The 22,286-nt window shown below is 32.3% G+C and overlaps 1 long non-coding RNA gene across 2 annotated transcripts in view; it reads left to right on the top strand.

The window, feature by feature from the left end:
- The window catches only part of LOC143076906 (uncharacterized), a 38,738-nt gene that overhangs the window by 10,348 nt on the left and 6,104 nt on the right, over positions 1-22,286 (top strand). The window contains exon 1 of one of the 2 annotated variants that reach the window (XR_012978833.1): positions 13,491-13,603. The exons of the other annotated variant lie outside the window; for it this stretch is intronic. This is a non-coding gene — a long non-coding RNA (uncharacterized LOC143076906). Of the gene's footprint in view, positions 1-13,490; positions 13,604-22,286 lie in introns of those variants that run through there. 2 annotated transcript variants of the gene reach the window in all.

Genomic DNA, 22,286 nt, shown 5'->3' on the forward strand with positions numbered 1-22,286 from the left:
CCATTTTTCTCTATTTTTCTTTTGATCATTAGGTTGTGGTATTGCACCATTATTCTCTATTCTTCTTTCAATCATTAGGTTGTGGTATTGGACCATTATTCTCTATTTTTCTTTTCATTATCAGGTTGTGGTATTGGACCATTATTCTCTATTCTTCTTTCAATCATTAGGTTCTGGTATTGGACCATTATTCTCTATTTTTCTTTCAATCATTAGGTTGTGGTATTGGACCATTTTTCTCTATTCTTCATTCAATCATTAGGTTGTGGTATTGGACCATTATTCTCTATTCTTCTTTTCATCATTAGGTTGTGGTATTGGACCATTATTCTCTATTCTTCTTTCAATCATTAGGTTGTGGTATTGGACCATTATTCTCTATTCTTCTTTCAATCATAAGGTTGTGGTATTGCACCATTATTCTCTATTCTTCTTTTCATCATTAGGTTGTGGTATTGGACCATTATTCTCTATTCTTCTTTCAATCATTAGGTTGTGGTATGGACCATTATTCTCTATTCTTCTTTCAATCATTAGGTTGTGGTATTGGACCATTATTCTCTATTCTTCTTTCAATCTTTAGGTTGTGGTATTGGACCATTATTCTCTATTCTTCTTTTCATCATTAGGTTGTGGTATTGGACCATTATTCTCTATTCTTCTTTCAATCATTATGTTGTGGTATTGGACCATTATTCTCTATTTTTCGTTTCATCATTAGGTTGTGGTATTGGACCATTATTCTCTATTCTTCTTTCAATCATTAGGTTGTGGTATTGGACCATTATTCTCTATTCTTCTTTAAATCATTAGGTTGTGGTATTGGACCATTATTCTCTATTTTTCTTTTCATCATTAGGTTGTGGTATTGGACCATTATTCTCTATTCTTCTTTCAATCATTAGGTTGTGGTATTGGACCATTATTCTCTATTTTTCTTTTCATCATTAGGTTGTGGTATTGGACCATTATTCTCTATTCTTCTTTCAATCATCAGGTTGTGGTATTGGACCATTATTCTCTATTCTTCTTTCAATCATTAGGTTGTGGTATTGGACCATTATTCTCTATTTTTCTTTTCATCATTAGGTTGTGGTATTGAACCATTATTCTCTATTCTTCTTTCAATCATTAGGTTGTGGTATTGGACCATTATTCTCTATTTTTCTTTTCATCATCAGGTTGTGGTATTGAACCATTATTCTCTATTCTTCTTTCAATCATCAGGTTGTGGTATTGGACCATTATTCTCTATTCTTCTTTCAATCATTAGGTTGTGGTATTGGACCATTATTCTCTATTCTTCTTTTCATCATTAGGTTGTGGTATTGGACCATTATTCTCTATTTTTCTTTTCATCATAAGGTTGTGGTATTGGACCATTATTCTCTATTCTTCTTTCAATCATTAGGTTGTGGTATTGGACCATTATTCTCTATTCTTCTTTCAATCATTAGGTTGTGGTATTGGACCATTATTCTCTATTCTTCTTTTCATCATTAGGTTGTGGTATTGGACCATTATTCTCTATTCTTCTTTCAATCATTAGGTTGTGGTATTGGACCATTATTCTCCATTCTTCTTTCAATCATTAGGTTGTGGTATTGGACCATTATTCTCTATTCTTCTTTCAATCATTAGGTTGTGGTATTGGACCATTATTCTCTATTCTTCTTTCAATCATTAGGTTGTGGTATTGGACCATTATTCTCTATTCTTCTTTCAATCATTAGGTTGTGGTATTGGACCATTATTCTCTATTCTTCTTTCAATCATTAGGTTGTGGTATTGGACCATTTTTCTCTATTCTTCTTTCAATCATTAGGTTGTGGTATTGGACCATTATTCTCTATTCTTCTTTCAATCATTAGGTTGTGGTATTGGACCATTATTCTCTATTCTTCTTTTCATCATTAGGTTGTGGTATTGGACCATTATTCTCTATTCTTCTTTCAATCATTAGGTTGTGGTATTGGACCATTATTCTCTATTCTTCTTTCAATCATTAGGTTGTGGTATTGGACCATTATTCTCTATTCTTCTTTAAATCATTAGGTTGTGGTATTGGACCATTATTCTATATTCTTCTTTCAATCATTAGGTTGTGGTATTGGACCATTATTCTCTGTTCTTCTTTCAATCATAAGGTTGTGGTATTGGACCATTATTCTCTATTCTTCTTTTCATCATTAGGTTGTGGTATTGGACCATTATTCTCTATTCTTCTTTCAATCATTAGGTTGTGGTATTGGACCATTATTCTCTATTCTTCTTTCAATCATTAGGTTGTGGTATTGGACCATTATTCTCTATTCTTCTTTCAATCATTAGGTTGTGGTATTGGACCATTATTCTCTATTCTTCTTTCAATCATTAGGTTGTGGTATTGGACCATTATTCTCTATTCTTCTTTCAATCATAAGGTTGTGGTATTGGACCATTATTCTCTATTCTTCTTTTCATCATTAGGTTGTGGTATTGGACCATTATTCTCTATTCTTCTTTCAATCATTAGGTTGTGGTATTGGACCATTATTCTCTATTTTTCTTTTCATCATTAGGTTGTGGTATTGGACCATTATTCTCTATTCTTCTTTCAATCATTAGGTTGTGGTATTGGACCATTATTCTCTATTTTTCTTTTCATCATTAGGTTGTGGTATTGGACCATTATTCTCTATTCTTCTTTCAATCATTAGGTTGTGGTATTGGACCATTATTCTCTATTCTTCTTTTCATCATTAGGTTGTGGTATTGGACCATTATTCTCTATTCTTCTTTCAATCATTAGGTTGTGGTATTGGATCATTTTTCTCTATTCTTCTTTTCATCATTAGGTTGTGGTATTGGACCATTAATCTCTATTCTTCTTTCAATCATCAGGTTGTGGTATTGGACCATTATTCTCTATTCTTCTTTCAATCATTAGGTTGTGGTATTGGACCATTTTTCTCTATTCTTCTTTCAATCATTAGGTTGTGGTATTGGACCATTATTCTCTATTCTTCTTTTCATCATTAGGTTGTGGTATTGGACCATTATTCTCTATTCTTCTTTCAATCATTAGGTTGTGGTATTGGACCATTATTCTCTATTTTTCTTTTCATCATTAGGTTGTGGTATTGGACCATTATTCTCTATTCTTCTTTCAATCATTAGGTTGTGGTATTGGACCATTATTCTCTATTCTTCTTTTCATCATTAGGTTGTGGTATTGGACCATTATTCTTTATTCTTCTTTCAATCATTAGGTTGTGGTATTAGACCATTATTCTCTATTCTTCTTTCAGTCATTAGGTTGTGGTATTGGACCATTATTCTCTATTCTTCTTTCAATCATTAGGTTGTGGTATTGGACCATTTTTCTCTATTCTTCTTTCAATCATTAGGTTGTGGTATTGGACCATTATTCTCTATTCTTCTTTTCATCATTAGGTTGTGGTATTGGACCATTATTCTCTATTTTTCTTTTCATCATTAGGTTGTGGTATTGGACCATTATTCTCTATTCTTCTTTCAATCATTAGGTTGTGGTATTGGACCATTATTCTCTATTTTTCTTTTCATCATTAGGTTGTGGTATTGGACCATTATTCTCTATTCTTCTTTCAATCATTAGGTTGTGGTATTGGACCATTTTTCTCTATTCTTCTTTCAATCATTAGGTTGTGGTATTGGACCATTATTCTCTATTCTTCTTTTCATCATTAGGTTGTGGTGTTGGACCATTATTCTCTATTTTTCTTTTCATCATCAGGTTGTGGTATTGGACCATTATTCTCTATTCTTCTTTCAATCATTAGGTTGTTGTATTGGACCATTATTCTCTATTCTTCTTTCAATCATCAGGTTGTGGTATTGGAACATTATTCTCTATTTTTCTTTTCATCATTAGGTTGTGGTATTGGACCATTATTCTCTATTCTTCTTTCAATCATTAGGTTGTGGTATTGGACCATTATTCTCTATTCTTCTTTCAATCATTAGGTTGTGGTATTGAACCATTATTCTCTATTCTTCTTTCAATCATTAGGTTGTGGTATTGGACCATTATTCTCTATTCTTCTTTCAATCATCAGGTTGTGGTATTGGACCATTATTCTCTATTCTTCTTTCAATCATTAGGTTGTGGTATTGGACCATTATTCTCTATTCTTCTTTTCATCATTAGGTTGTGGTATTGGACCATTATTCTCTATTCTTCTTTCAATCATTAGGTTGTGGTATTCGACCATTATTCTCTATTCTTCTTTCAATCATTAGGTTGTGGTATTGGACCATTATTCTCTATTCTTCTTTCAATCATTAGGTTGTGGTATTGGACCATTATTCTCTATTCTTCTTTTCATCATTAGGTTGTGGTATTGGACCATTATTCTCTATTCTTCTTTCAATCATCAGGTTGTGGTATTGGACCATTATTCTCTATTCTTCTTTCAATCATTAGGTTGTGGTATTGGACCATTATTCTCTATTCTTCTTTCAATCATCAGGTTGTGGTATTGGACCATTATTCTCTATTCTTCTTTCAATCATTAGGTTGTGGTATTGGACCATTATTCTCTATTCTTCTTTTCATCATTAGGTTGTGGTATTGGACCATTATTCTCTATTCTTCTTTCAATCATTAGGTTGTGGTATTGGACCATTATTCTCTATTCTTCTTTCAATCATTAGGTTGTGGTATTGGACCATTATTCTCTATTCTTCTTTCAATCATTAGGTTGTGGTATTGGACCATTATTCTCTATTCTTCTTTTCATCATTAGGTTGTGGTATTGGACCATTATTCTCTATTCTTCTTTCAATCATCAGGTTGTGGTATTGGACCATTATTCTCTATTCTTCTTTCAATCATTAGGTTGTGGTATTGGACCATTATTCTCTATTCTTCTTTTCATCATTAGGTTGTGGTATTGGACCATTTTTCTCTATTCTTCTTTCAATCATTAGGTTGTGGTATTGGACCATTATTCTCTATTCTTCTTTTCATCATTAGGTTGTGGTATTGGACCATTATTCTCTATTATTCTTTTCATCATCAGGTTGTGGTATTGGACCATTATTCTCTATTCTTCTTTTCATCATTAGGTTGTGGTATTGGACCATTATTCTCTATTTTTCTTTTCATCATCAGGTTGTGGTATTGGACCATTATTCTCTATTCTTCTTTTCATCATTAGGTTGTGGTATTGGACCATTATTCTCTATTTTTCTTTTCATCATCAGGTTGTGGTATTGGACCATTATTCTCTATTCTTCTTTCAATCATTAGGTTGTGGTATTGGACCATCATTCTCTATTCTTCTTTCAATCATCAGGTTGTGGTATTGGACCATTATTCTCTATTCTTCTTTCAATCATTAGGTTGTGGTACTGGACCATTATTCTCTATTCTTCTTTTCATCATCAGGTTGTGGTATTGGACCATTATTCTCTATTCTTCTTTCAATCATTACGTTGTGGTATTGGACCATTATTCTCTATTCTTCTTTCAATCATAAGGTTGTGGTATTGGACCATTATTCTCTATTCTTCTTTCAATCATTAGGTTGTGGTATTGGACCATTATTCTCTATTCTTCTTTTCATCATTAGGTTGTGGTATTGGAACATTATTCTCTATTCTTCTTTCAATCATAAGGTTGTGGTATTGGACCATTATTCTCTATTCTTCTTTCAATCATTAGGTTGTGGTATTGGACCATTATTCTCTATTTTTCTTTTCATCATCGGGTTGTGGTATTGGACCATTATTCTCTATTCTTCTTTCAATCATAAGGTTGTGGTATTGGACCATTATTCTCTATTTTTCTTTTCATCATTAGGTTGTGGTATTGGACCATTATTCTCTATTCTTCTTTCAATCATTAGGTTGTGGTATTGGACCATTATTCTCTATTCTTCTTTCAATCATTAGGTTGTGGTATTGGACCATTATTCTCTATTTTTCTTTCAATCATAAGGTTGTGGTATTGGACCATTATTCTCTATTCTTCTTTCAATCATTAGGTTGTGGTATTGGACCATTATTCTCTATTCTTCTTTCAATCATTAGGTTGTGGTATTGGACCATTATTCTCTATTCTTCTTTCAATCATTAGGTTGTGGTATTGGACCATTATTCTCTATTTTTCTTTCAATCATAAGGTTGTGGTATTGGACCATTATTCTCTATTCTTCTTTCAATCATTAGGTTGTGGTATTGGACCATTATTCTCTATTCTTCTTTTCATCATTAGGTTGTGGTATTGGACCATTATTCTCTATTCTTCTTTCAATCATTAGGTTGTGGTATTGGACCATTAATCTCTATTCTTCTTTCAATCATCAGGTTGTGGTATTGGACCATTATTTTCTATTCTTCTTTCAATCATTAGGTTGTGGTATTGGACCATTATTCTCTATTCTTCTTTAAATCATTAGGTTGTGGTATTGGACCATTATTCTCTATTCTTCTTTCAATCATTAGGTTGTGGTATTGGACCATTATTCTCTATTCTTCTTTCAATCATTAGGTTGTGGTATTGGACCATTATTCTCTATTCTTCTTTCAATCATTAGGTTGTGGTATTGGACCATTATTCTCTATTCTTCTTTTCATCATTAGGTTGTGGTATTGGACCATTATTCTCTATTCTTCTTTCAATCATTAGGTTGTGGTATTGGACCATTATTCTCTATTTTTCTTTTCATCATTAGGTTGTGGTATTGCACCATTATTCTCTATTCTTCTTTCAATCATTAGGTTGTGGTATTGGACCATTATTCTCTATTATTCTTTTCATCATCAGGTTGTGGTATTGGACCATTATTCTCTATTCTTCTTTCAATCATCAGGTTGTGGTATTGGACCATTATTCTCTATTCTTCTTTTCATCATCAGGTTGTGGTATTGGACCATTATTCTCTATTCTTCTTTCAATCATTAGGTTGTGGTATTGGACCATTATTCTCTATTTTTCTTTTCATCATCAGGTTGTGGTATTGGACCATTATTCTCTATTCTTCTTTCAATCATTAGGTTGTGGTATTGGACCATTTTTCTCTATTCTTCTTTCAATCATTAGGTTGTGGTATTGGACCATTATTCTCTATTTTTCTTTTCATCATTAGGTTGTGGTATTGGACCATTATTCTCTATTCTTCTTTCAATCATTAGGTTGTGGTACTGGACCATTATTCTCTATTTTTCTTTTCATCATTAGGTTGTGGTATTGGACCATTATTCTCTATTCTTCTTTCAATCATTGGGTTGTGGTATTGGATCATTATTCTCTATTTTTCTTTTCATCATTAGGTTGTGGTATTGGACCATTATTCTCTTTTCTTCTTTAAATCATTAGGTTGTGGTATTGGACCATTATTCTCTATTCTTCTTTCAATCATTAGGTTGTGGTATTGGACCATTATTCTCTATTCTTCTTTCAATCATTAGGTTGTTGTATTGGACCATTATTCTCTATTTTTCTTTTCATCATCAGGTTGTGGTATTGGACCATTATTCTCTATTCTTCTTTCAATCATTAGGTTGTGGTATTGGACCATTATTCTCTATTCTTCTTTTCATCATTAGGTTGTGGTATTGGACCATTATTCTCTATTCTTCTTTCAATCATTAGGTTGTGGTATTGGACCATTATTCTCTATTCTTCTTTCAATCATTAGGTTGTGGTATTGGACCATTATTCTCTATTCTTCTTTCAATCATTAGGTTGTGGTATTGGACCATTATTCTCTATTCTGTAAACTCCAATCATGCTCTCATCTACTACAGTGGTGGATCCAGGGGGGTCTGGGGGTTGGAACTCCCCCTTTTTGTTGACGATCAATGCATTTGAATGGGGACTTATAGCTGGAAACCCTTTGTCCTAGTTTGGAACCCCCCTTTTTAAGACTGGATCCGCCCCTGTACTATTTGGATATATATTGATTAAAGTTTGCTTAACGTCCAGTAATAAAACAAAATCAGAACGAGTACAACTTAATAATGAATTCTTCAAATTTGCGTTTGGCGCAAACATAAAATTCCAATCCTCGTATCTATGATGAATTTATTTACAACCACTGGGTCGATGACACTGCTAGTGGAGTTTTTATTCCCCGAGGATATCTCCAGCCCAGTAGTCAGCACTTCTGTTTTGACATGAATTATCATTGATATGGTCATAATCGTAAATTATTTTTTTACATTTTGCTTTGAATTCTTAAAATACTGAGGCTTTTCTTCCTCAGGAATAGATAACCTTAGCTGTATTTGGCAAAACTCTTAGGAGTTTTTGGTCTTCAATGCTCTTCAGCTTCGTTCTTTGTTTTCGCCTTTTTAACACTTGTCGATTCGAGCGTCACTGATGAGTCGTTTGTAGAAAAAATGCGCGTCTGGCGCAAATATAAAAATTCAATCCTGTTATCTATGATGAGTTAATTTTGACCATTGTAATTTCCAACTTAAATCATGAGAGGAACACTAACTATGATATGAGCAACTCGTTAAGTATCACATGTTGAGAAGGAACTGCTTATTTTTTTGTTGCCCTGAACATGTATGAAACTGGACAGAAAGCGAATAACAGTCAATTCGCCTTTTCAGAATCTATAAGACTATGGAGTATATCATTGTTCGTACACAAAAAGAAAAATAATGTTACATCATTGGTCGAATTTACATTAGGACGTTTAAAACCAATCACAACGTTTTTGGTGTGCAATTTTTGAAAAAATTACCAGTATGCATTAGATTTTAAAACAGCGAAATAAAATTATACTTCCGGTACACCTAAGCTTAACCTGGTTTTGGTGTTGTTCCTGTGGTCAATTTTCAGTTTTCTGTGACATATTAAGTTATTTCTTGTTTTATCCTTTCTCTGATTCACGTGCACCCTTTTGAAATATGGTGTTAGGCTTTTTATTACTTATGATCTTTGGCGTTCAAAATGTTTTAATTTCACTAAAGAGTGTTTTTGTTTATACGAAACAGGCCTCAACAGCACACAATCATACATCTTGTTATCATTAAAGTTGTCCTTATATATTTTTTATATAGCTTGTCTGACAGTGTTGAACAATTTCTAACTATATATACACTTCGTAAAAAAAATGTCTCATTATATCAGCATAATATTTTTTACCAAACATCTCATCTATTACAGTCTTATGCTATCGCACCAATCTTAGTTTCAAGTTTCAAAACTGTTCCGGTGTAAATAATTAATTCAATAAGCTTTATTTAGAGTCGGCAAGGTATACAAAAAGAGACAAACATAACCTCTAATGAGCTTTTAACCGACATATGAGAAAAAAAATCAAAAATTGTTAAACAACTTTAATTAGTTACGTAATGTATTGCGATCTATCAAAACATTTTATAGTAAACAACTTTTGTCTGCCTGTATAAATAAAGACGTTGTGACAATTACTACAACTGAACTACTACTAAGCAGTGAAGATGAACACTTTATTTATTATTGTATTCTTTGGTATTGTAGGTCAGTATAACTTTTATATTTTCTTTATTTATGTCATACATATTTAATTTTCATTGCTTATATATATATATATAGTACATATAAATGATATAATTTCTAGTTTCTGTGCATGATTTAAAAAGATATAGGTATTTTAAGAGTGTCTGGATTGAAAGTATATTTTTGTATTTTTCATTTTTTACACTATTTGTATTTAATCTTTATTTGTTTTGTTCATTTTTCTTTTTTTTTTCATATTTTTGTGTATTTATATCCTCCATTCTTTATGTTTCAGTACCCCATATTTCTATAATCTAAAAAAAATTTGGCATATTATTCTCTTTTCTTCTTTCAATCATTAGGTTGTGGTATTGGACCATTATTCTCTATTCTTCTTTCAATCATTAGGTTGTGGTATTGGACCATTATTCTCTATTTTTCTTTTCATCATTAGGTTGTGGTATTGGACCATTATTCTCTATTCTTCTTTCAATCATTAGGTTGTGGTATTGGACCATTATTCTCTATTCTTCTTTCAATCATTAGGTTGTGGTATTGGACCATTATTCTCTATTCTTCTTTCAATCATAAGGTTGTGGTATTGGACCATTATTCTCTATTCTTCTTTCAATCATTAGGTTGTGGTATTGGACCATTATTCTCTATTCTTCTTTCAATCATTAGGTTGTGGTATTGGACCATTATTCTCTATTCTTCTTTCAATCATTAGGTTGTGGTATTGCACCATTATTCTCTATTCTTCTTTCAATTATTAGGTTGTGGTATTGGACCATTATTCTCTATTCTTCTTTCAATCATTAGGTTGTGGTATTGGACCATTATTCTCTATTTTTCTTTTCATCATTAGGTTGTGGTATTGGACCATTATTCTCTATTCTTCTTTCAATCATTAGGTTGTGGTATTGGACCATTATTCTCTATTCTTCTTTCAATCATTAGGTTGTGGTATTGGACCATTATTCTCTATTCTTCTTTTCATCATTAGGTTGTCGTATTGGACCATTATTCTCTATTCTTCTTTTCATCATTAGGTTGTGGTATTGGACCATTATTCTCTATTCTTCTTTCAATCATTAGGTTGTGGTATTGGACCATTATTCTCTATTCTTCTTTCAATCATTAGGTTGTGGTATTGGACCATTATTCTCTATTCTTCTTTCAATCATTAGGTTGTGGTATTGGACCATTATTCTCTATTCTTCTTTTCATCATTAGGTTGTGGTATTGGACCATTATTCTCTATTCTTCTTTTCATCATTAGGTTGTGGTATTGGACCATTATTCTCTATTCTTCTTTCAATCATTAGGTTGTGGTATTGGACCATTATTCTCTATTCTTCTTTCAATCATTAGGTTGTGGTATTGGACCATTATTCTCTATTCTTCTTTTCATCATCAGGTTGTGGTATTGGACCATTATTCTCTATTCTTCTTTCAATCATTAGGTTGTGGTATTGGACCATTATTCTCTATTCTTCTTTCAATCATTAGGTTGTGGTATTGGACCATTATTCTCTATTCTTCTTTCAATCATTAGGTTGTGGTATTGGACCATTATTCTCTATTCTTCTTTCAATCATTAGGTTGTGGTATTGGACCATTATTCTCTATTCTTCTTTCAATCATTAGGTTGTGGTATTGGACCATTATTCTCTATTCTTCTTTTCATCATCAGGTTGTGGTATTGGACCATTATTCTCTATTCTTCTTTCAATCATTAGGTTGTGGTATTGGACCATTATTCTCTTTTCTTCTTTCAATCATTAGGTTGTGGTATTGGACCATTATTCTCTATTCTTCTTTCAATCATTAGGTTGTGGTACTGGACCATTATTCTCTATTCTTCTTTCAATCATTAGGTTGTGGTATTGGACCATTATTCTCTATTCTTCTTTCAATCATTAGGTTGTGGTATTGGACCATTACTCTCTATTCTTCTTTTCATCATTAGGTTGTGGTATTGGACCATTATTCTCTATTCTTCTTTCAATCATTAGGTTGTGGTATTGGACCATTATTCTCTATTCTTCTTTTCATCATCAGGTTGTGGTATTGGACCATTATTCTCTATTCTTCTTTCAATCATTAGGTTGTGGTATTGGACCATTATTCTCTATTCTTCTTTCAATCATTAGGTTGTGGTATTGGACCATTACTCTCTATTCTTCTTTTCATCATTAGGTTGTGGTATTGGACCATTAATCTCTATTCTTCTTTTCATCATTAGGTTGTGGTATTGGACCATTATTCTCTATTCTTCTTTCAATCATTAGGTTGTGGTATTGGACCATTATTCTCTATTCTTCTTTCAATCATTAGGTTGTGGTATTGGACCATTACTCTCTATTCTTCTTTTCATCATTAGGTTGTGGTATTGGACCATTATTCTTTATTCTGTAAACCCCAAGCTCATCTACTACAGTGGTGGATCCAAAGGGGGGGCAGTCTGGTGTTTGAATTCCCCTTTTTTTGACAATCAATGCATTTGAATGGGGACATATAGCTGGAACCCCTTTGTCCTAGGTTGGGAACCCCCCTTTTTAAGATGGCTGCATCCGACCCTATACTATAGGGATATATATTGATTGAAGTTTGCGTTACGTCCAGTTATAAAACAAAATCAGAACGAGTACAACTTAATAATAAATTCTTCAAATTTGCGTCTGGCGCAAACATAAAATTCCAATCCTCGTATCTATGATGAATTTATTTACAACCACTGGGTCGATGACACTGCTAGTGGAGTTTTTATTCCCCGAGGACATCACTAGCCCAGTAGTCAGCACTTCTGTTTTGACATGAATTATCATTTATATGGTCATAATTGTAAATCATTTTTTTACATTTAGCTTTGAATTCTTCAAATACTCAGGAATAGATAACCTTAGCTGTATTTGCCAAACTTTTAGGAGTTTTGGTCCTCAATGCTCTTCAGCTTTGTTCTTTATTTTGACCCTTTTAACACTTGTCGATTCGAGCGACACTGATGAGTCTTTTGTAGAAGACATGCGCGTCTGGCGCAAATATAAAAATTCAATCCTGTTATCTATGATGAGTTAATTTTGACCATTGTAATTTCCAACTTAAATCATGGGAGGAACACTAACTATGATATGAGCAACTCGTTAAGTATCACATGTTGAGAAGGAACTGCTTATGTTTTTGTCGCCCTGAACATGTATGAAACTGGACAGAAAGCGAATAACAGTCAATTCGCCTTTTCAGAATCTATAAGACTATGGAGTATATCATTGTTCGTACACAAAAAGAAAAATAATGTTACATCATTAGTCGGATTTACATTAGGACGTTTAAAACTAATCACAACGTTTTTGGTGTGCAATTTTTGAAAAAATTACCAGTATGCATTAGATTTTAAAACAGCGAAATAAAATTATACTTCCGGTACACTTAAGCTTAACCCGGTTTTTGTGTTGTTCCTGTGGTCAATTTTCAGTTTTCTGTGACATATTATGTTATTTCTGGTTTTATCCTTTCTCTAATTCACGTGTACCTTTTTGGGGATATGGTGTTAGGCTTTTTATTACTTATGATCTTTGGCGTTCAAAGTGTTTTAACTTCCCTTAAGAGTGTTTTTGTTTATACGAAACAGGCCTCAACAGCACACAATCATACATCTTGTTATCATTAAAGTTGTCCTTATATATTTTTTATATAGCTTGTCTGCCAGTGTTGAACAATTTCTAACTATATATACACTTCATAAAAAAACATGTCTCATTATCAGCATAATATTTTTTACCAAAATCACTTCTATTACAGTCTTATGCTATCGCACCAATCTTAGTTTCAAGTTTCAAAACTGTTCCGGTGTAAATAATTAATTCAATAAGCTTTATTTAGAGTCGGCAAGGTATACAAAAAGAGACAAACATAACCTCTAATGAGCTTTTAACCGACATATGAGAAAAAAAATCAAAAATTGTTAAACAACTTTAATTAGTTACGTAATGTATTGCGATCTATCAAAACATTTTATAGTAAACAACTTTTGTCTGCCTGTATAAATAAAGACGTTGTGACAATTACTACAACTGAACTACTACTAAGCAGTGAAGATGAACACTTTATTTATTATTGTATTCTTTGGTATTGTAGGTCAGTATAACTTTTATATTTTCTTTATTTATGTCATACATATTTAATTTTCATTGCTTATATATATATATATAGTACATATAAATGATATAATTTCTAGTTTCTGTGCATGATTTAAAAAGATATAGGTATTTTAAGAGTGTCTGGATTGAAAGTATATTTTTGTATTTTTCATTTTTTACACTATTTGTATTTAATCTTTATTTGTTTTGTTCATTTTTCTTTTTTTTTTCATATTTTTGTGTATTTATATCCTCCATTCTTTATGTTTCAGTACCCCATATTTCTATAATCTAAAAAAAATTTGGCATATTATTCTCTTTTCTTCTTTCAATCATTAGGTTGTGGTATTGGACCATTATTCTCTATTCTTCTTTCAATCATTAGGTTGTGGTATTGGACCATTATTCTCTATTTTTCTTTTCATCATTAGGTTGTGGTATTGGACCATTATTCTCTATTCTTCTTTCAATCATTAGGTTGTGGTATTGGACCATTATTCTCTATTTTTCTTTTCATCATTAGGTTGTGGTATTGGACCATTATTCTCTATTCTTCTTTCAATCATTAGGTTGTGGTATTGGACCATTATTCTCTATTCTTCTTTCAATCATTAGGTTGTGGTATTGGACCATTATTCTCTATTCTTCTTTCAATCATTAGGTTGTGGTATTGGACCATTATTCTCTATTCTTCTTTCAATCATTAGGTTGTGGTATTGGACCATTATTCTCTATTCTTCTTTCAATCATTAGGTTGTGGTATTGGACCATTATTCTCTATTCTTCTTTCAATCATTAGGTTGTGGTATTGGACCATTATTCTCTATTCTTCTTTCAATCATTAGGTTGTGGTATTGGACCATTATTCTCTATTCTTCTTTCAATCATAAGGTTGTGGTATTGGACCATTATTCTCTATTCTTCTTTCAATCATTAGGTTGTGGTATTGGACCATTATTCTCTATTCTTCTTTCAATCATTAGGTTGTGGTATTGGACCATTATTCTCTATTCTTCTTTCAATCATTAGGTTGTGGTATTGCACCATTATTCTCTATTCTTCTTTCAATTATTAGGTTGTGGTATTGGACCATTATTCTCTATTCTTCTTTCAATCATTAGGTTGTGGTATTGGACCATTATTCTCTATTTTTCTTTTCATCATTAGGTTGTGGTATTGGACCATTATTCTCTATTCTTCTTTCAATCATTAGGTTGTGGTATTGGACCATTATTCTCTATTCCTCTTTTCATCATTAGGTTGTGGTATTGGACCATTATTCTCTATTCTTCTTTCAATCATTAGGTTGTGGTATTGGACCATTATTCTCTATTCTTCTTTCAATCATTAGGTTGTGGTATTGGACCATTATTCTCTATTCTTCTTTCAATCATAAGGTTGTGGTATTGGACCATTATTCTCTATTCTTCTTTCAATCATTAGGTTGTGGTATTGGACCATTATTCTCTATTCTTCTTTCAATCATTAGGTTGTGGTATTGGACCATTATTCTCTATTCTTCTTTCAATCATTAGGTTGTGGTATTGCACCATTATTCTCTATTCTTCTTTCAATCATTAGGTTGTGGTATTGGACCATTATTCTCTATTCTTCTTTCAATCATTAGGTTGTGGTATTGGACCATTATTCTCTATTTTTCTTTTCATCATTAGGTTGTGGTATTGGACCATTATTCTCTATTCTTCTTTCAATCATTAGGTTGTGGTATTGGACCATTATTCTCTATTCCTCTTTTCATCATTAGGTTGTGGTATTGGACCATTATTCTCTATTCTTCTTTCAATCATTAGGTTGTGGTATTGGACCATTATTCTCTATTCTTCTTTCAATCATTAGGTTGTGGTATTGGACCATTATTCTCTATTCTTCTTTCAATCATTAGGTTGTGGTATTGGACCATTATTCTCTATTCTTCTTTCAATCATCAGGTTGTGGTATTGGACCATTAATCTCTATTCTTCTTTCAATCATTAGGTTGTGGTATTGGACCATTATTCTCTATTCTTCTTTCAATCATAAGGTTGTGGTATTGGACCATTATTCTCTATTTTTCTTTCAATCATTAGGTTGTGGTACTGGACCATTATTCTCTATTCTTCTTTCAATCATTAGGTTGTGGTATTGGACCATTATTCTCTATTCTTCTTTCAATCATTAGGTTGTGGTATTGGACCATTATTCTCTATTCTTCTTTCAATCATTAGGTTGTGGTATTGGACCATTATTCTCTATTCTTCTTTTCATCATTAGGTTGTGGTATTGGACCATTATTCTCTATTCTTCTTTCAATCATTAGGTTGTGGTATTGGATCATTATTCTCTATTCTTCTTTCAATCATTAGGTTGTGGTATTGGACCATTATTCTCTATTTTTCTTTTCATCATTAGGTTGTGGTATTGGACCATTTTTCTCTATTCTTCTTTCAATCATTAGGTTGTAGTATTGGACCATTATTCTCTATTCTTCTTTCAATCATTAGGTTGTGGTATTGGACCATTATTCTCTATTCTTCTTTAAATCATTAGGTTGTGGTATTGGACCATTATGCTCTATTCTTCTTTCAATCATTAGGTTGTGGTATTGGACCATTATTCTCTATTCTTCTTTCAATCATTAGGTTGTGGTATTGGACCATTATTCTCTATTTTTCTTTTCATCATTAGGTTGTGGTATTGGACCATTATTCTCTATTCTTCTTTCAATCATTAGGTTGTGGTATTGGACCATTATTCTCTATTCTTCTTTCAATCATTAGGTTGTGGTATTGGATCATTATTCTCTATTCTTCTTTCAATCATTAGGTTGTGGTATTGGACCATTATTCTCTATTTTTCTTTTCATCATTAGGTTGTGGTATTGGACCATTTTTCTCTATTCTTCTTTCAATCATTAGGTTGTGGTATTGGACCATTATTCTCTATTCTTCTTTTCATCATTAGGTTGTGGTATTGGACCATTATTCTCTATTCTTCTTTCAATCATTAGGTTGTGGTATTGGACCATTATTCTCTATTTTTCTTTCAATCATTAGGTTGTGGTATTGGACCATTATTCTCTATTCTTCTTTCAATCATTAGGTTGTGGTATTGGACCATTAATCTCTATTCTTCTTTCAATCATTAGGTTGTGGTATTGGACCATTATTCTCTATTCTTCTTTCAATCATTAGGTTGTGGTATTGGACCATTATTCTCTTTTCTTCTTTCAATCATTAGGTTGTGGTATTGGACCATTATTCTCTATTCTTCTTTCAATCATTAGGTTGTGGTATTGGACCATTATTCTCTATTCTTCTTTCAATCATTAGGTTGTGGTATTGGACCATTATTCTCTATTCTTCTTTTCATCATTAGGTTGTGGTATTGGACCATTATTCTCTATTCTTCTTTCAATCATTAGGTTGTGGTATTGGACCATTATTCTCTATTCTTCTTTCAATCATTAGGTTGTGGTATTGGACCATTATTCTCTATTCTTCTTTTCATCATTAGGTTGTTGTATTGGACCATTATTCTCTATTCTTCTTTCAATCATTAGGTTGTGGTATTGGACCATTATTCTCTATTCTTCTTTCAATCATTAGGTTGTGGTATTGGACCATTATTCTCTATTCTTCTTTCAATCATTAGGTTGTGGTATTGGACCATTATTCTCTATTCTTCTTTTCATCATTAGGTTGTGGTATTGGACCATTTTTCTCTATTCTTCTTTCAATCATTAGGTTGTGGTATTGGACCATTATGCTCTATTCTTCTTTCAATCATTAGGTTGTGGTATTGGACCATTATTCTCTATTCTTCTTTCAATCATTAGGTTGTGGTATTGGACCATTATGCTCTATCCTTCTTTCAATCATTAGGTTGTGGTATTGGACCATTATTCTCTATTCTTCTTTCAATCATTAGGTTGTGGTATTGGACCATTTTTCTCTATTCTTCTTTCAATCATTAGGTTGTGGTATTGGACCATTATTCTCTTTTCTTCTTTCAATCATTAGGTTGTGGTATTGGACCATTATTCTCTATTCTTCTTTCAATCATTAGGTTGTGGTATTGGACCATTATTCTCTATTCGTCTTTCAATCATTAGGTTGTGGTATTGGACCATTATTCTCTATTCTTCTTTTCATCATCAGGTTGTGGTATTGGACCATTATTCTCTATTCTTCTTTCAATCATTAGGTTGTGGTATTGCACCATTATTCTCTATTCTTCTTTAAATCATTAGGTTGTGGTATTGGACCATTATTCTCTATTCTTCTTTCAATCATTAGGTTGTGGTATTGGACCATTATTATCTATTCTTCTTTCAATCATTAGGTTGTGGTATTGGACCATTATTCTCTATTCTTCTTTCAATCATTAGGTTGTGGTATTGGACCATTATTCTCTATTCTTCTTTCAATCATTAGGTTGTGGTATTGGACCATTATTCTCTATTCTTCTTTCAATCATTAGGTTGTGGTATTGGACCATTATTCTCTATTCTTCTTTTCATCATTAGGTTGTGGTATTGGACCATTATTCTCTATTCTTCTTTTCATCATTAGGTTGTGGTATTGGACCATTATTCTCTATTCTTCTTTCAATCATTAGGTTGTGGTATTGGACCATTATTCTCTATTCTTCTTTCAATCATTAGGTTGTGGTATTGGACCATTATTCTCTATTCTTCTTTCAATCATTAGGTTGTGGTATTGGACCATTATTCTCTATTTTTCTTTTCATCATTAGGTTGTGGTATTGGATCATTATTCTCTATTCTTCTTTCAATCATTAGGTTGTGGTATTGGACCATTATTCTCTATTCTTCTTTAAATCATTAGGTTGTGGTATTGCACCATTATTCTCTATTCTTCTTTCAATCATTAGGTTGTAGTATTGAACCATTATTCTCTATTCTTCTTTCAATCATTAGGTTGTGGTATTGGACCATTATTCTCTATTCTTCTTTCAATCATTAGGTTGTGGTATTGGACCATTATTCTCTTTTCTTCTTTTCATCATTAGGTTGTGGTATTGGACCATTATTCTCTATTCTTCTTTCAATCATTAGGTTGTGGTATTGGACCATTATTCTCTATTCTTCTTTCAATCATTAGGTTGTGGTATTGGACCATTATTCTCTATTCTTCTTTCAATCATTAGGTTGTGGTATTGGACCATTATTCTCTATTCTTCTTTCAATCATTAGGTTGTGGTATTGGACCATTATTCTCTATTTTTCTTTTCATCATTAAATTGTGGTATTGGACCATTATTCTCTATTCTTCTTTCAATCATTAGGTTGTGGTATTGGACCATTATTCTCTATTCTTCTTTCAATCATTAGGTTGTGGTATTGGACCATTATTCTCTATTCTTCTTTCAATCATTAGGTTGTGGTATTGGACCATTATTCTCTATTCTTCTTTCAATCATTAGGTTGTGGTATTGGACCATTATTCTCTATTCTTCTTTTCATCATCAGGTTGTGGTATTGGACCATTATCTTCTATTCTTCTTTCAATCATTAGGTTGTGGTATTGGACCATTTTTCTCTATTCTTCTTTCAATCATTAGGTTGTGGTATTGGACCATTATTCTCTATTCTTCTTTTCATCATTAGGTTGTGGTATTGGACCATTATTCTCTATTCTTCTTTCAATCATTAGGTTGTGGTATTGCACCATTATTCTCTATTCTTCTTTCAATCATTAGGTTGTGGTATTGGACCATTATTCTCTATTCTTCTTTCAATCATTAGGTTGTGGTATTGAACCATTATTCTCTATTCTTCTTTTCATCATTAGGTTGTGGTACTGGACCATTATTCTCTATTTTTCTTTTCATCATTAGGTTGTGGTATTGGACCATTATTCTCTATTCTTCTTTTCATCATTAGGTTGTGGTACTGGACCATTATTCTCTATTCTTCTTTCAATCATTAGGTTGTGGTACTGGACCATTATTCTCTATTTTTCTTTTCATCATCAGGTTGTGGTATTGGACCATTATTCTCTATTCTTCTTTCAATCATTAGGTTGTGGTATTGGACCATTATTCTCTATTCTTCTTTTCATCATTAGGTTGTGGTATTGGACCATTATTCTCTATTCTTCTTTTCATCATTAGGTTGTGGTACTGGACCATTATTCTCTATTCTTCTTTTCATCATCAGGTTGTGGTATTGGACCATTATTCTCTATTCTTCTTTCAATCATTAGGTTGTGGTATTGCACCATTATTCTCTATTCTTCTTTCAATCATTAGGTTGTGGTATTGGACCATTATTCGCTATTCTTCTTTCAATCATTAGGTTGTGGTATTGGACCATTATTCTCTATTCTTCTTTCAATCATTAGGTTGTGGTATTGAACCATTATTCTCTATTCTTCTTTTCATCATTAGGTTGTGGTATTGGACCATTATTCTCTATTCTTCTTTCAATCATTAGGTTGTGGTATTGGACCATTAATCTCTATTCTTCTTTCAATCATTAGGTTGTGGTATTGGACCATTATTCTCTATTCTTCTTTCAATCATTAGGTTGTGGTATTGGACCATTATTCTCTATTCTTCTTTTCATCATTAGGTTGTGGTATTGGACCATTATTCTCTATTCTTCTTTTCATCATTAGGTTGTGGTATTGGACCATTATTCTCTATTCTTCTTTCAATCATTAGGTTGTGGTATTGCACCATTATTCTCTATTCTTCTTTCAATCATTAGGTTGTGGTATTGGACCATTATTCTCTATTCTTCTTTCAATCATTAGGTTGTGGTATTGGACCATTATTCTCTATTCTTCTTTCAATCATTAGGTTGTGGTATTGAACCATTATTCTCTATTCTTCTTTTCATCATTAGGTTGTGGTATTGGACCATTATTCTCTATTCTTCTTTCAATCATTAGGTTGTGGTATTGGACCATTAATCTCTATTCTTCTTTCAATCATTAGGTTGTGGTATTGGACCATTATTCTCTATTCTTCTTTCAATCATTAGGTTGTGGTATTGGACCATTATTCTCTATTCTTCTTTTCATCATTAGGTTGTGGTATTGGACCATTATTCTCTATTCTTCTTTCAATCATTAGGTTGTGGTATTGGACCATTATTCTCTATTCTTCTTTCAATCATTAGGTTGTGGTATTGGACCATTATTCTCTATTCTTCTTTTCATCATCAGGTTGTGGTATTGGACCATTATTCTCTATTCTTCTTTCAATCATTAGGTTGTGGTATTGGACCATTATTCTCTATTCTTCTTTCAATCATTAGGTTGTGGTATTGGACCATTATTCTCCATTCTTCTTTCAATCATTAGGTTGTGGTATTGAACCATTAATCTCTATTCTTCTTTTCATCATTAGGTTGTGGTATTGGACCATTATTCTCTATTCTTCTTTCAATCATTAGGTTGTGGTATTGGACCATTATTCTCTATTCTTCTTTCAATCATTAGGTTGTGGTATTGGACCATTATTCTCTATTCTTCTTTTCATCATTAGGTTGTGGTATTGGACCATTATTCTCTATTCTTCTTTCAATCATTAGGTTGTGGTATTGGACCATTATTCTCTATTCTTCTTTCAATCATTAGGTTGTGGTATTGGACCATTATTCTCTATTCTTCTTTCAATCATTAGGTTGTGGTATTGGACCATTATTCTCTATTCTTCTTTTCATCATTAGGTTGTGGTATTGGACCATTATTCTCTATTCTTCTTTCAATCATTAGGTTGTGGTATTGGACCATTATTCTCTATTTTTCTTTTCATCATTAGGTTGTGGTATTGGACCATTATTCTCTATTCTTCTTTCAATCATTAGGTTGTGGTATTGGACCATTATTCTCTATTCTTCTTTTCATCATTAGGTTGTGGTATTGGACCATTATTCTCTATTTTTCTTTTCATCATTAGGTTGTGGTATTGGACCATTATTCTCTATTCTTCTTTCAATCATTAGGTTGTGGTATTGGACCATTTTTCTCTATTCTTCTTTTCATCATCAGGTTGTGGTACTGAACCATTATTCTCTATTCTTCTTTCAATCATCAGGTTGTGGTATTGGACCATTATTCTCTATTCTTCTTTTCATCATTAGGTTGTGGTATTGGACCATTATTCTCTATTTTTCTTTTCATCATTAGGTTGTGGTATTGGACCATTATTCTCTATTCTTCTTTCAATCATTAGGTTGTGGTATTGGACCATTATTCTCTATTCTTCTTTCAATCATTAGATTGTGGTATTGGACCATTATTCTTTATTCTTCTTTCAATCATTAGGTTGTAGTATTGAACCATTATTCGTTATTCTTCTTTCAATCATTAGGTTGTGGTATTGGACCATTATTCTCTATTCTTCTTTAAATCATTAGGTTGTGGTATTGGACCATTATTCTCTATTCTTCTTTCAATCATTAGGTTGTGGTATTGGACCATTATTCTCTATTCTTCTTTCAATCATCAGGTTGTGGTATTGGACCATTATTCTCTATTCTTCTTTCAATCATTAGGTTGTGGTATTGGACCATTATTCTCTATTCTTCTTTCAATCATTAGGTTGTGGTATTGGACCATTATTCTCTATTCTTCTTTCAATCATTAGGTTGTGGTATTGGACCATTATTCTCTATTTTTCTTTTCATCATTAGGTTGTGGTATTGGACC

Source organism: Mytilus galloprovincialis, chromosome 5, assembly GCF_965363235.1.
Source record: "Mytilus galloprovincialis chromosome 5, xbMytGall1.hap1.1, whole genome shotgun sequence".
Classification (NCBI taxonomy): Eukaryota; Metazoa; Mollusca; class Bivalvia; order Mytilida; family Mytilidae; genus Mytilus; species Mytilus galloprovincialis.